Here is a 12711-nt window from a genome sequence, read left to right on the forward strand (position 1 = left end):
CTCCGTCCTTTCTATTGTAATATGACTAAGTTCGCTTCGTTAGAAAAAAAAATTAAAAAAATATTTACCCGTATGCGGTCGTTACTCATAAAATTCTTTCACTATGTAGGGGTACAACTCATCTCAGGATTGGTCGCCAAATACCGAGTAATTATCCACATTATCATGCGGACATTGGACATAGGATAGTAAAAATCAATATGAATAACATTTGTAAGTTTACAAATTCTCATTGAAGATGGTCACTATCCGTCACAAGCTGAAGACGAATAGTTAAAAACTGAAGACGGATAGTTACAAGCTGTTGTAAGTTTTGTAAATGAAGTACCAAGCAATATTGAATAATTTAAAACATGAAAATTTCTTTATAATTCATAGTCATGGACTCATGGTGGCGAAAATACCTTAAAAACAGATTCAGTATGTAATCTAGCTCCTTGGGGTTTGAACTCGATTAACCCTTAACTAGTTGAGTAGTTGAGATTTTGTTTGGTTGGGTACGACGACCTCTACCCTCATCAATAGAAAAACCCAATATAACAATTGTAACTTAACTTTTGTAAATGAAGTACCAAATAATATTCAATAAATTGAAACATGAAGTTTCATTACTCCCTCTGTCCCGGTCATTTGTTGTCCTTTTTCATTTTTGGGTGTCTCGGTCATTTGTTGTCCTTTCTATTTTAAGAATGAACTTGATGAGTAATTTGATCATTCTCATTCAATTTGTCCACTTGTCATTTAGTTATTGGTCATCTACTATTTCCTTGGTCTTTGTGGCAAAACAAAGGACAACAATTGACTGGGACGGAGGGAGTATAATTCATAGTCATGGTGGCGAAAATACCATAAAAAACGATCCAGTTTGAAGGCTAAAGAAATTTGAAACGAAATGATTCTGTACAAGTTTGCTTTATTTAATATAACTCGTAACCATCACTTGAAATCTGAATCAACTTGACTTAACAACCACCTGCACAAAGTGTTCCAAGACGATAATATAACTAGACTTCTTCCCAATCAGTTTATATTACGAATGATGTAATCGTACGTAAAACGGAAAATTAAGAGATTTAGGGTGTGTTTGGATAGGGAAAGGGAGGGAAAGGGAGGAGAGGAGGATGGAGGGAAGGGAAAGGGAAGGAAAGGAAAGGGAGGGGAAATGAAGGGGAGTTGTTTAAATAGCAAAAATAAAGTAGAGGAAAAAGGAGGAAGAAGGTGATTTCAGTGCATTGGAGGATGGAGAGAGTGAAACCATATTGCAGGAGTATTTGGCCATATCATTCTTAAAGTAAGAGTCAAGAGAGAGTTTTCCTTCCAAATCTTGCCAATGATGGAAAGATTCTAGTTTGGTCTAAAGGAGGGAAATTGAATCCTCCCATTTCCCTCCACTCCCATTTCCCTCCTTCCATATATTGTAACCAAACAATGGAAACTGAACCCCTCCCTTTCCCTCCCCTTCCCTTCCCTTCAATTCTCTCAATCCAAACACACCCTTAGTGTTTACTAGTAAATTCTACTTATCATCAATATAAAATAAGATCGATGAAACGTAAAACTTGAAAAAGATGGTTACCTATCATCAGTTTATACTCCTTGATTTTCTTCTCATCATCTTTCAGGGTGTGTTTGGATAGCAAAAGTGGAGAGAAAGTGAGGGGAGGGGAAAGGAGGGAAGGGAGAGGGAGGTAAGGGAAGGGGAGGGCAAATGGGGTGTGGGTGTTTGGATACAATTCCTTTCAAATCTTGCCTATTGTGGATAGATTTTGATTTGGCTTTGAGGAGGGAAAATGGATCCCTCCAAATCTCTCCCCCTCCATTTCTCTCCTCCTTTATTTGCTATCCAAACAAGAGATTTAAAAACCCCTACTCTCCTTCCCTTTCTTTTCCCTCTAAATTCTTCAATCCAAACACACCCTCAATTGTTATCTCCAGCAGTTCCTTCAAATGGAAAAAAAATATCATCTCCACTGACTTTCAGAAAAATATATATTTAACTAACTATTTAAGAGAGTAATTCTTGCGTTTGTCTGTTTGTAAAATGGAAAAATAACAAGCCATAAGGTAATTTAAACGATTCTTGTTAGATATACTTACCTCTTCGAGCATCTGCGTTTGATGTTGCTTTTCTCTGTCCGCTGCAGGAACTAACATGGAAATCACCTTATGCAAAATGGTCCGATTTGCCGAGATTCCAATGATCGAACACATGACCAAAATAAGTATGGCCGACCATAAGGAACTGTGCTCTATTACAGTGTAGATACCAGCTATAAAAGACAATAAGGTGCCATATAAGGACTGCATTAGTAAGAACACACTTCTATCGACCAATAACCGAGCCATGTCAGTTTCTGAAACCATAGACCAAATCAAGGAGAAAAGGACAAAAATGGAAGTACACATTGCATATACATCCGCCAATAAAAATATTAAGAAACTTGCTTTTGTTGCAAGAAGGGCTTCCCCCGTGTCACTGTTAAGGCCACCGGGAAGAGTGAATCCTGCCGCGAATGTAATGGTTTCTAAAAGCGCAGCAACAATAGAGAGGGTATTTCTTATTTGATCTAAATTTGTCCCTAGCTGGATATATGATGTTTTCAAGTCTGGGTTCAATTTGATTTGCTTGCACATTTTATCCTACAAGTTGTTTCAAACATTGTCATTTTATTACAAAGCTTTGTGTGTAATCATTGAAACTGCATTGTTCAAACATACCCATTCGTCATTTTCTTTACAAAGCTCGCCCAGTAAGTCCATCGGAGTTCTACCATGATAGTCTTCAATGGTCTTCTGTGTTGGTAAAATTTGCATAGGGTAACAGTGATAATGATCGTAAACTTGGATATCAACCGAATCACGAAGAGCACGCTTTCCTTAAGAGTATTTCGACCCTATTTCATGCCTTGGGTTACACGAAATCCCTTGTAGGATAAGACGGTTGAGGCCCTCTTCATCTAGGCAAAGATAAAGAGATTACTTAATGAAGTTTTATCAATCTTGCTTTGTCTTTCAAAAATCTGAAATTTTAATTTGTTAGTATGAATTATTCTAACTCTTCCCTTATATATACATAGAATGTATGTAACACAAGATTGTTAATAGGATAAGCATGTTGGTTTTCATACCAAATCCAACCATATAACCGCCTATCAAGATAAATATCATTTATCATAATTATATCCATTTAACCATGAACTCGATAATTTCGATTATATGAGTGTGCACTCCGCACCCCCTAACTCACATTATATCAATCACAAGCTCATACCGATTTCGGTCTGAAAACCCGAATACACTTAAATGACTAGTGATTAAAATCACCAACATTCCTCCCCCATTTAAGTGTATCCCTTGTTTCCAATAAAACAACAAAGCAAACAAATCTATGCATAAATGAAAGTGTCCCAAGGATTGAACTTCCACATTAGTACATTACACATTCCAAATATTCGAGAATCAGGGTGTCCCACGGATTGAACCCTTCAACCCATTTTGAATACATGAAGATAACATACACATAAATTCAAATAACTCCAAAAAGTGTATTCTTGATACTTTTAACAGCCATGTGTCCATATCCATTCATGAGCGCATACAAAGCCAAGCCCGAGCTTTAAGAAGCGGCTACACTTCACACTCACATAGGTGGATTCTTTTAATCATGCCCTGCAATAGCATTTTTTCAAAGATCCTACCATTCCCGCTGGTTCAAGCACATCCTTTCGGGACATTATAAATTATGTGCTTCAATCTTTCATAATAGGCTTTCCACATTAAATAATTCAAAAATATTTAATAAATTCAAGCGGAAATTAGGAAATTTTTGAAATTTTTAAAATTTAAAGCGCGGGTTCATTAAAATCTAAAACACAAATAAAGAATGCGGAAATAAAGATTAAGTTATACAAACATGATAGTCAAGGTGAGGGAAATTATGTCCCTCGAATGACAAATGAAAAAGATAGTTAAGTCTAAGCAATCCTACTAAACCGACTACTAGTCCAAGGTGCTCGCTAGCTCACACGTCTAAACCCCACAAATGCATCTTCACAAACCTGTCATTCATGAAACATGAACGCCACAGTCAGTGGGGAGTAACTCAAGGTTCTCCCAGCCACATTATGTTAAAATAAACGTAACAAAGAACTCAATTAAGCAAGGCATAGAAAATGATTGTAAGCAATGTAAATAAATAAATGCCATGGAATAAAACTTGCCAATTGAATAAAAATAATTAAAGTGACTAATATTGGCATAACATAAATTCATCCAATTATGTGAGACATTTGAATAAAGGAAGACGAGTGACCGTTAAATAAACCTGGACACGCATTCCAAGTAAAAATGACATATGCAACCATCCATAATGCAAGACATTTACTACTCTTAGACTATAATTTCCCCGGGTAGGACTACGATAATAATACGGTCCTAGTCTAAATCTGCAGATTCTCGGGTGTACATCCCGATTCGACGTGCGCCAGCACATCACGCACCCAAGACTCGACTACTAATGGAGACCGAGTACCCCAATCGCGTAAAAGACACGAAAGTGGCGGAATGACTAAGATAAGACTCACTTGCGAACAAAGACAAGTGGCCAAAAACCATACTTGCGAACAAAGACAAGTAGGCCAAATCCGTACTTGCCAGAACAGACAAGTAGGGCGTAAATGCAAGTCAAGCAAAATGTATAGCAAAATGACAAATTTACATGGACACGACCCAATTTAATTAAATCAGTAGAACAAATAACTCGTATTTGAAATACGATAAATAAATGCGAATGAATGAATTAAAATGCATATTAATTAATAAAATATAAAATTTCCACAAATTATATCGGCCATACCTCTTGATAGCCATACAGTACTTACTATTCCATTGTATAGGTTGTGCACGTCATATATAGCCAACCAACCCCTTGACAATTTCCAAGTTGATTTATAAAAAAGGAAAACATGAATTCACAAAGTAAAATGATAGTACTACGTAGAACATTCCCCTGCACATACGTGGGAAAGTTGGGCAAAAAAAAGAGCATAAGAACGCAAAGATATCAAACTATGTGAGACCGTCTTAGACAATTTTTAAGCATGAAAAAGATGTAAATTCGATATACAACCAACCAGTTCAAACATGTATATACACATGAGACGGAGGCCAACAATTTGGTCCAATTCAACAAGAAAAGACGACTCAAAACAGCACCTAAACATGACTCAAACACACGGTTTCAAGCTATTGTGAAGCCGTTTTAAGACGAATTTTTAAGCATGAAAAAGATGTAAATTCTGACATACAACCAACCCAATTCAAACATGTATATACACTTGAGGCGGAAGGAAGAAAACTGGCTCAAATAAACAACAACAAGACGACTAAAACAGCCCATAAACACTATTTGAATCATTATAATAATTCAATTGTCCCAATTTCTTTAATACGAAAACACTTCGGAAAATTGATTGAGTCAATTTCCACAGTAACGAAAGATGGAACAAGGACACTTGATTTGGTCCATTTTCAAAATTTTCAATGACTTTAATACGGAAGTGCTTTTCGTATTTGGCAAATTCTTTACGGTCTAAAGGCTATTATGAAACCATCTTAAGACGAAATTTTAAGCATGAAACATGTAATATCCATCCAAATAAATTACCCAATTCATTTATCCATTCCACCATTAATCCAAAGGTACCAACTTTTCTCAAAATAGATAAGTAAAACTCGTATAAAACCGTCTCAAACAAACACCACATAAACTCAGCAAGAAGGAAACTTGTATCATAAAAGAGTAACACCACACATAAACACATATAAATTTCAACATAATGTCGAGTAATCCCATCACCGTTACCTTGAATGCTCTTCAAATCTCCGAGAAAAACGGCTAAAAAGTACGAGCTTTCCTCCGGGTCTTCAGTTTTTTCAACTAGGAGCAAGAAAACGAAATAAAGAAGCTGAAAATCGGGATTTTCATGAGGCGGGTCAAATCTGAAATCACAACAAAAACGAGATTTGCTTACCTTGAAAGAAGGAGGAAGGAATGAGAAAGAGAATGGTACTAAAACTAGATAAAACGGTGGAGGAATGGAGTCCAAATCTGGGTTTTTAAGATCGAAAAATGGTGTTTGCAGTTGGTGGTGTTGTTTACTGGTGACTGCTGCTGTTATTCGAAAAAAAATGAAGAAGGAGGGAGGAGTATATGGGTTATGAAGGGACACGGCCCACTAAAAACAACAATACAATAATAATAATAATAATAATAATAATAATAATAATAATAATAATAATAATAATAATAATAATAATAATAATAATAATATATAAAAAGAGATATTTAAAGATAGGGGTAAGAGGGTAGGTGAGGATGTTGTCAATTTCTGGTTGGTTCGGATTAAAGCTGGTACAAAGTGAAATGTGACGGTCTATAACTAGACGGAATTTAAGACGGGCATTATTACTATTGATGTCACTATTATTATCTGACCAAAAATAGGTATACATTTATTCTTATATAAATTATGTCTTAAAAATATAATTTAATAATAATACGTATTTTTATAAAAATGTGCTTTTATATAATACGTTCATAAAAATCGTGTTTGACATAGAATCAATTCAATTGAATAATTCAAAAATATTTAATAAAGTAATTCAAACGGTTTAATAACTTTTAAATGTCAAAATGGGAAATTCGCGGGTGTTACAATCACCTCATCTTTTAAAAAGTTTCGTCCTCGAAACTTGAAAGTAGAAATGAAAGGTTAAAAAAAATAAAACTGGAATTTTGGAATCGGTAACCAAAACATTTAAAAAGTTACTTATCGTAAGAATTAAAATTCTTTCAAAAGTTTCAAATAAAATTTTCCGACAGAACTCGATCGAAAGGTAATTCATTTGTGTAACTCAAAATCAAACACTTTCAAAAACATTAACAGAGAGTTTTCAAAAGTGTAAGTCTCATTCATGGAACGAAATTTTTGTCGTGCACACAAGAACGCTAACTTTCCAAGTCAAAGACAAATTTAAAACAAAAATCAGTCGCCGACAAGCGTAGAACAAGTTATCAAACGTCTCCAATAACGAGTTCTAACATCCGGTCAACGTTAAAAATTAAAAGAAAAGATAATCTACTCAAATTTTCTTTTGCAAAAGCCAAAATAAAAATGAAGGTTCCACTTTTAGACTCAAAAGGGAGTCAAATTTCCGAAAATGTAATATCGAACTTTGACAAAGAAATCATAAATAGATTAAAGTTAACAGAAATTGGTTAAAATTTAAAGAAATATCAGGTTTAGCAATTAAAATCATGATAGAGAAGTCTATACATAAGGAACAAATATGGGATTAAATCAAATTTTCATTTTCAAACCTTTAAAATAGGTAAGGTTTTGTAAAAGTAACATAAATTTTTAACAACGAAACAAAATTGGTAGCTTGAAATATTTAGAAATTGTGCAAAAGAAAAGTAACTTAGATATCATAGATACAAGCATACTAAGAGGATTCAAACTTAACTAATCAAAAAGAGCTATGATGAATTTCATAGGGCAAGAATTGAAGTCAAATCAATAAGAATGTTAAAGATAGAGCTTTATGGGTTACCAGCATCAAACTTAAAGGAGGAGCACGATGAAGCGAGAAAGAGAGGTATGAACGGTAACGCTTATGATCAAGGAGAAGGGGAAATTAGGCAACAAGGAAACGCTAGATACTCAAACCTCAAATAACAACACCATCCTAAGCGGTTCCGAAAGCTTCCTAGAACCAAAACTCATAACCACATCACTCCCAAGGATTTCCTCAAATCACTTACGTTACTTCATCTTAAGCTAATCCCTGAAACAAGGTACTCCACTACATGTAACACCCCGTATTTTATTAAGTTGGATAAAATTCTTTTAATTGCTATTTTGAATTTAATTACATCATTTAACGATTTATATATATATGCTTAGCTTATTAATTAATTTCATCATAATTCGATACGTTAATTTTAATAATCATTAATAAGTTTATTTAAAGTTAGTTCGAGTTTATTGAAGTTAGTTCGAGTTTATTTATTTAATAATTTCCGTTTCTTTACGAGTCCTTATGAAAGTTGTTTTAAGTGAACCCGAGATGGATTTTGGGAACAAAACCGTCCAATTAGCTATTTTGAGCTTATTTCACTAAATTAGCAATTTTTATTAATATCCGTTAGTTTTGTAAAAATCGCTAATAATTCCGATTCAAGCTGATATTGTATTATTTACGTTAACTAGCTGAATTTATTTTATTTTCACTCATTAAATTTATTTATTATTGATTCCGTTTTATTACTGAAACTTTTACTAAAACCGATTTTATTAACTCGAAACGGTTTCAATAACTATCGAAGTTTCTTAACGACGAAGAAACGTACGCATAATAAATAGCAGGCTGGCAGGCTGCTGCCTCATTTTTTATTTCCCCCCCGTCTCTTTCTTCTTTTCCTCTTCTTCGCCCTTCTTTTTCCTTCTGTCTGTTACTTCTTCAATTTTTGTCTATAATCCGTCCTGGTGCTCCGTTTGTCATTCGTTTTCAACAGTTTTCATTCCACAGTGGTCCTCTCGTCGTTTCCGTCAATCCGTTGTAAGTAAAATTCATTTTCGTCATGTATTTTTACAAACCCAATTTATACTTTCAGCTTTATTTATTATAAGACGGTTGTAAGTGCTGAGATAGACGGGCTGGTAGAAGATTTGTTAGTCATAAATGATTAGTTCAATCGGAAAAAGGTAACAATGATAGGTTACTCAATATTACTTGTAAAATATGTTTATTTCGAATGCTGGTTAGTCTGTTTTATAATTTAGACGGTGTATAATTATATATAGGGATCCTTATGGATGTTAATTAGTCAGTTGTATAGTTGAGACGGTGTATACTGATATGTGAAGTTGATTGAGACGGTGTATACTGATCTCTAGGGATCATTTGGGATGCTAGCTAGTAAGTGGTATATTTAAGACGGTGTATGCTGACATGTATGGATTGTTTTGGGTGATAATTGGTGTGTTTTATAGTTGAGACGGTGTATACTGACATGTAGGGATTGTTTTGGACTGATTTGGACTATGTGTTGGGGCGATTTTTGTAGTCTTTAGGGACTATTTTTGAGTTGCTTTATACTTGTGGATTTCCGCTCTAAAACCGTTTTAAATGCTGACTTAGTTGGCTCAGCTAGGACTGTTTTTAGGCGCGAGAATGGAGTCTTAAGGGGACGATTGGTACTCTGTTTTGGGCAGGGACGAGAGCTGTCATCGTGGGTTTTCACTTTGCATTTGAGGACTGGAGTTGGGGTCGAACTTAGGCATCTTTTGGGTTCTGTTTTGGACTGATTTTTGGGTCAGGTTATGAAGTAGGGTGAAGGGTGGCTATGGGTAGTCGGGTGGTGGTCGTGTCGGACTCCTAGTGGCCTGGCTGTAGCTTAGCTATGGCCTGGCAGTGGCCTAGCTGTGGCCTGGCCGTGGCCTAGGCAGTGGCCTAGCTAAGTCGCGAGTTTGGGCCGTATCTATAAATTGTTTTGACGCTAGTTTGGTTTATTTAAAATATAATTAAATTAATTTCCGTCTCGTATTTTATATAACGATAATTCGTTAATATCGCCCTTTCACATAATTATTTTAGGTGACTCATATGTGGTTGAAGATGAAGAATAATTTTGGGTTTTAGAAGCTTTCTCAACTTATTACTTGTCTCTTTGCTAGCGTAAGGTAACTATTCCGTGTTACTCGACGAATTAATGTCACATTAGTAGTTGATGTTGTGTTTGTTGTTTGTTAAGTGTTTAGGTGATTGATAATGTTTTACTTTCGTTTTTCACATGATAGAAATTGGAAATAGCATGAGAATAATATTGCGATAAAATTTGTAATTTGGGCCAAAGTAGGCCAAGACTCGATTTGGGCAGATTGACCGAACGAGTTTGGTCAAACTAGGTTTAAACCAGTCAGCCTCGATTTGACCGATGACCCGTCGCGGGACTGGGGTCGAGGGTTTGTCTTTGAAGTGAGATTGGTTGTTATTGGAGGTTTTATGTTATGCCTTGATATTTGTAATTATCATTTCACATGTTGGTTGTTGGATGCTTTGGATGCCTTATGCTTGAGTCTTGTTGCCTCTTTGCCATTTTAGCTTATTCTCATGAATTATGAGATTAACGGTTAGCTGGAATTTGGATTATTATTGATATTGGAGATATTGTTGGATTGTCAGCTAAATATGCTCTTGCGTAATCTTTCATATGCTAGGGTGTGTATGATCATTTGAGTGTGCAAGTTTGGACTCTTTGCCTCTCTTATGGTTAATTGGGTGTCCTACTTGTCTTGTGTGGTGTGGGCTAAAGTATTCAAGCTGGGACTAGCTGGGACTAGGTCCTAGGTGAGTATTTCGGCCTTCATCATAGATAGGTCTTTATAGTCTTTGACGAGTGTATGTTTCTTCGCTCAATAGCCTTTGTGTTCCCGACTTGGTGGGTTTATATCCAAGTTGGGGCATGACCTCGTTACTTATTTTGAGAGTAAGTGGTCGGCTTAAGTACTAGCCAACCCTTTGGTGGACTCCTTAGGGTACTCACATGGTTTTATAAAATTGTGGGTCTTGGGTGCGGTGGTGTGTATCCGCATGTCTAGGTCTCTTGCAGATTTAGGACTAGGGTTGTGTTGTGTCTTGGCCATGTTTTTATAGAACCTCTGAGCCAGGATACCGGTTCGATTACCTTCCCTACCTCGTGGTATAGACTCGAGTTACAAAGTGACTATTGACCGTGCTAAGAACTTATGCCTGTCTTTGATATATTGTCCTTTCTTGTTTGATGATTCTATGAATCATAGAAGGTGAGATGCAAGCCGGCTATGGTTGATAGAGTTTGGATTCTGGATGTTATGTGATTCACATGATAGTGTAGTATGAGTCGGTCTAGTATTCGCATGCTAGGACTATGTGTTGTTATATTGTTGTTCACATGATAAGCACGATTGTCTAGCATCTATATGCTAAGGCTATGTGTGATTCGTATTCATATTCTTATGTTTACATGTTATATTAATTATGACATTTCGTGGCTGGGAGAACTCGGAGTTACTCCCCACTGACTGTGGCTTTCGTATTTGTATAAAATGCGAATGACAGGTAGGTGATGCATATATGGGGTACATGGACGAGCTAGCGAGCAAAGTAACCTTGGGACCTAGATTGGCTTTATTTTATTGTGACCCTTAAACACTTTTTATGTCACATACATTTTAGGGACATATGTCTCCCTCTTTACATTTGGTTGTATAATTTGCTATTCGCGACTTTAGCGATGGTTATGTTGTGAAACTTCTAGTTAGACCTTGTATGTTTGATACCTTCCAATTTGGATATCTTTATAACAGGTTCAGGTTTTAAAAATTACAGGTTTTTACCCAAATGAACCTATTACAAACATATCCATGCAGTTTTATTCTAGAATTACGTGTTTATTTTTCCGCAATAAATGAGGGTGTCACAGTTGGTATCAGAGCATATTTGCTCCCGACGTGACACGGCTATCGAAACCCTATCAAAGATAAAACCTAACGGTCTCAACTAAAATGTAGCAGAGGCAGTCGAGTATCGAATCCACAGGGAGGTAATGTAATTATAGCTGTCTATTCTAATCCTATGGTAACAATTGGGGGGTTTGATTAAATTTGATTCTAAACTAAGAGTAATAAAAGCAGTAAATTACGATTTAACTATCAAGAAGAGAGGGACATGTCGGGATTTCGGTTCACTACGGTAGTCCAACAACTCGGCAGTAAATGACTCAGACGAACTAATGTGAGACGGATGTTAGAAGGTCCTTTCGGTCCACTTCCTATCCTAAAATACCACTAACTTAACTTTCGTCCTCATTAGGGCAGTCTCATCGTTTATAGCAGGCCTATTTAGTCCAATCTTTCGATCCAGGATTAATTGTAGCCGGTTTAATGGGTGACATAGAAGCGTGCACTCAACTAGGTCGGGAATTACAGTTAAATTGCTATAGTGATGAGTCTCTTATCGTTCATCTAATTCATTCACTACATCGTCATTTTCCTACCGCAGATTCCCTAATCCCAACATGAAAGGGTTTAGTTACTCATGTTCGTAATTAATCTAACAGCAATTAGGTTCCCAGCAGAAGACATAATGAAATAACAATAAAATGCAATAAAGGAAATTAGGGCAAGGGAGAATGATAACATAAACAAGAAATTAAAGCAACAAGCGATTATTATTAATAAAGAGAAAGGAGGGATTACAATCTGAGCAAATCCGGCGTAAAGAACACTGAATCCGAGCGATAATAATCCGAAAATAAAAGTAGCAGTCGAAGAAAAAGCTACGTACTAAGGGTTATAGTAGAAGTTTGATAGTATGAAAAATAAGATCCTCTTAACCTAATTAACTTAGGTTTTAAATAGAAAAAGAACTAAGGTCTACGGAAATAAAACCTCACGGACTAATTAAAAGCCCATGCCCGTGAAAACCTCTCGATCGAGTGGATTAAACCACTCGATCGACCAACAGGTCAGCAGAAGTTCCTCGATCGACCAACAGGTCACTCGATCGAGGGCTTGGTCTTGTGCAGCTTACTCGATCGAGTAGGGGACAATTCGATCGAGCATCAGGGGGTATAGAAACCACTCGATCGATCAGAAAACAACTCGA

At 36.0% G+C, this 12711-nt stretch overlaps 1 pseudogene; it reads right to left on the reverse strand.

The window, feature by feature from the left end:
• Positions 1-2001: 2001 nt before the first annotated feature.
• LOC141590235 (uncharacterized) overlaps positions 2002-12711 on the reverse strand; it is a 34839-nt pseudogene continuing 24129 nt past the window's right edge.

The sequence above is a fragment of the Silene latifolia genome, chromosome 7, assembly GCF_048544455.1.
Source record: "Silene latifolia isolate original U9 population chromosome 7, ASM4854445v1, whole genome shotgun sequence".
NCBI classification, from domain to species: domain Eukaryota; kingdom Viridiplantae; phylum Streptophyta; class Magnoliopsida; order Caryophyllales; family Caryophyllaceae; genus Silene; species Silene latifolia.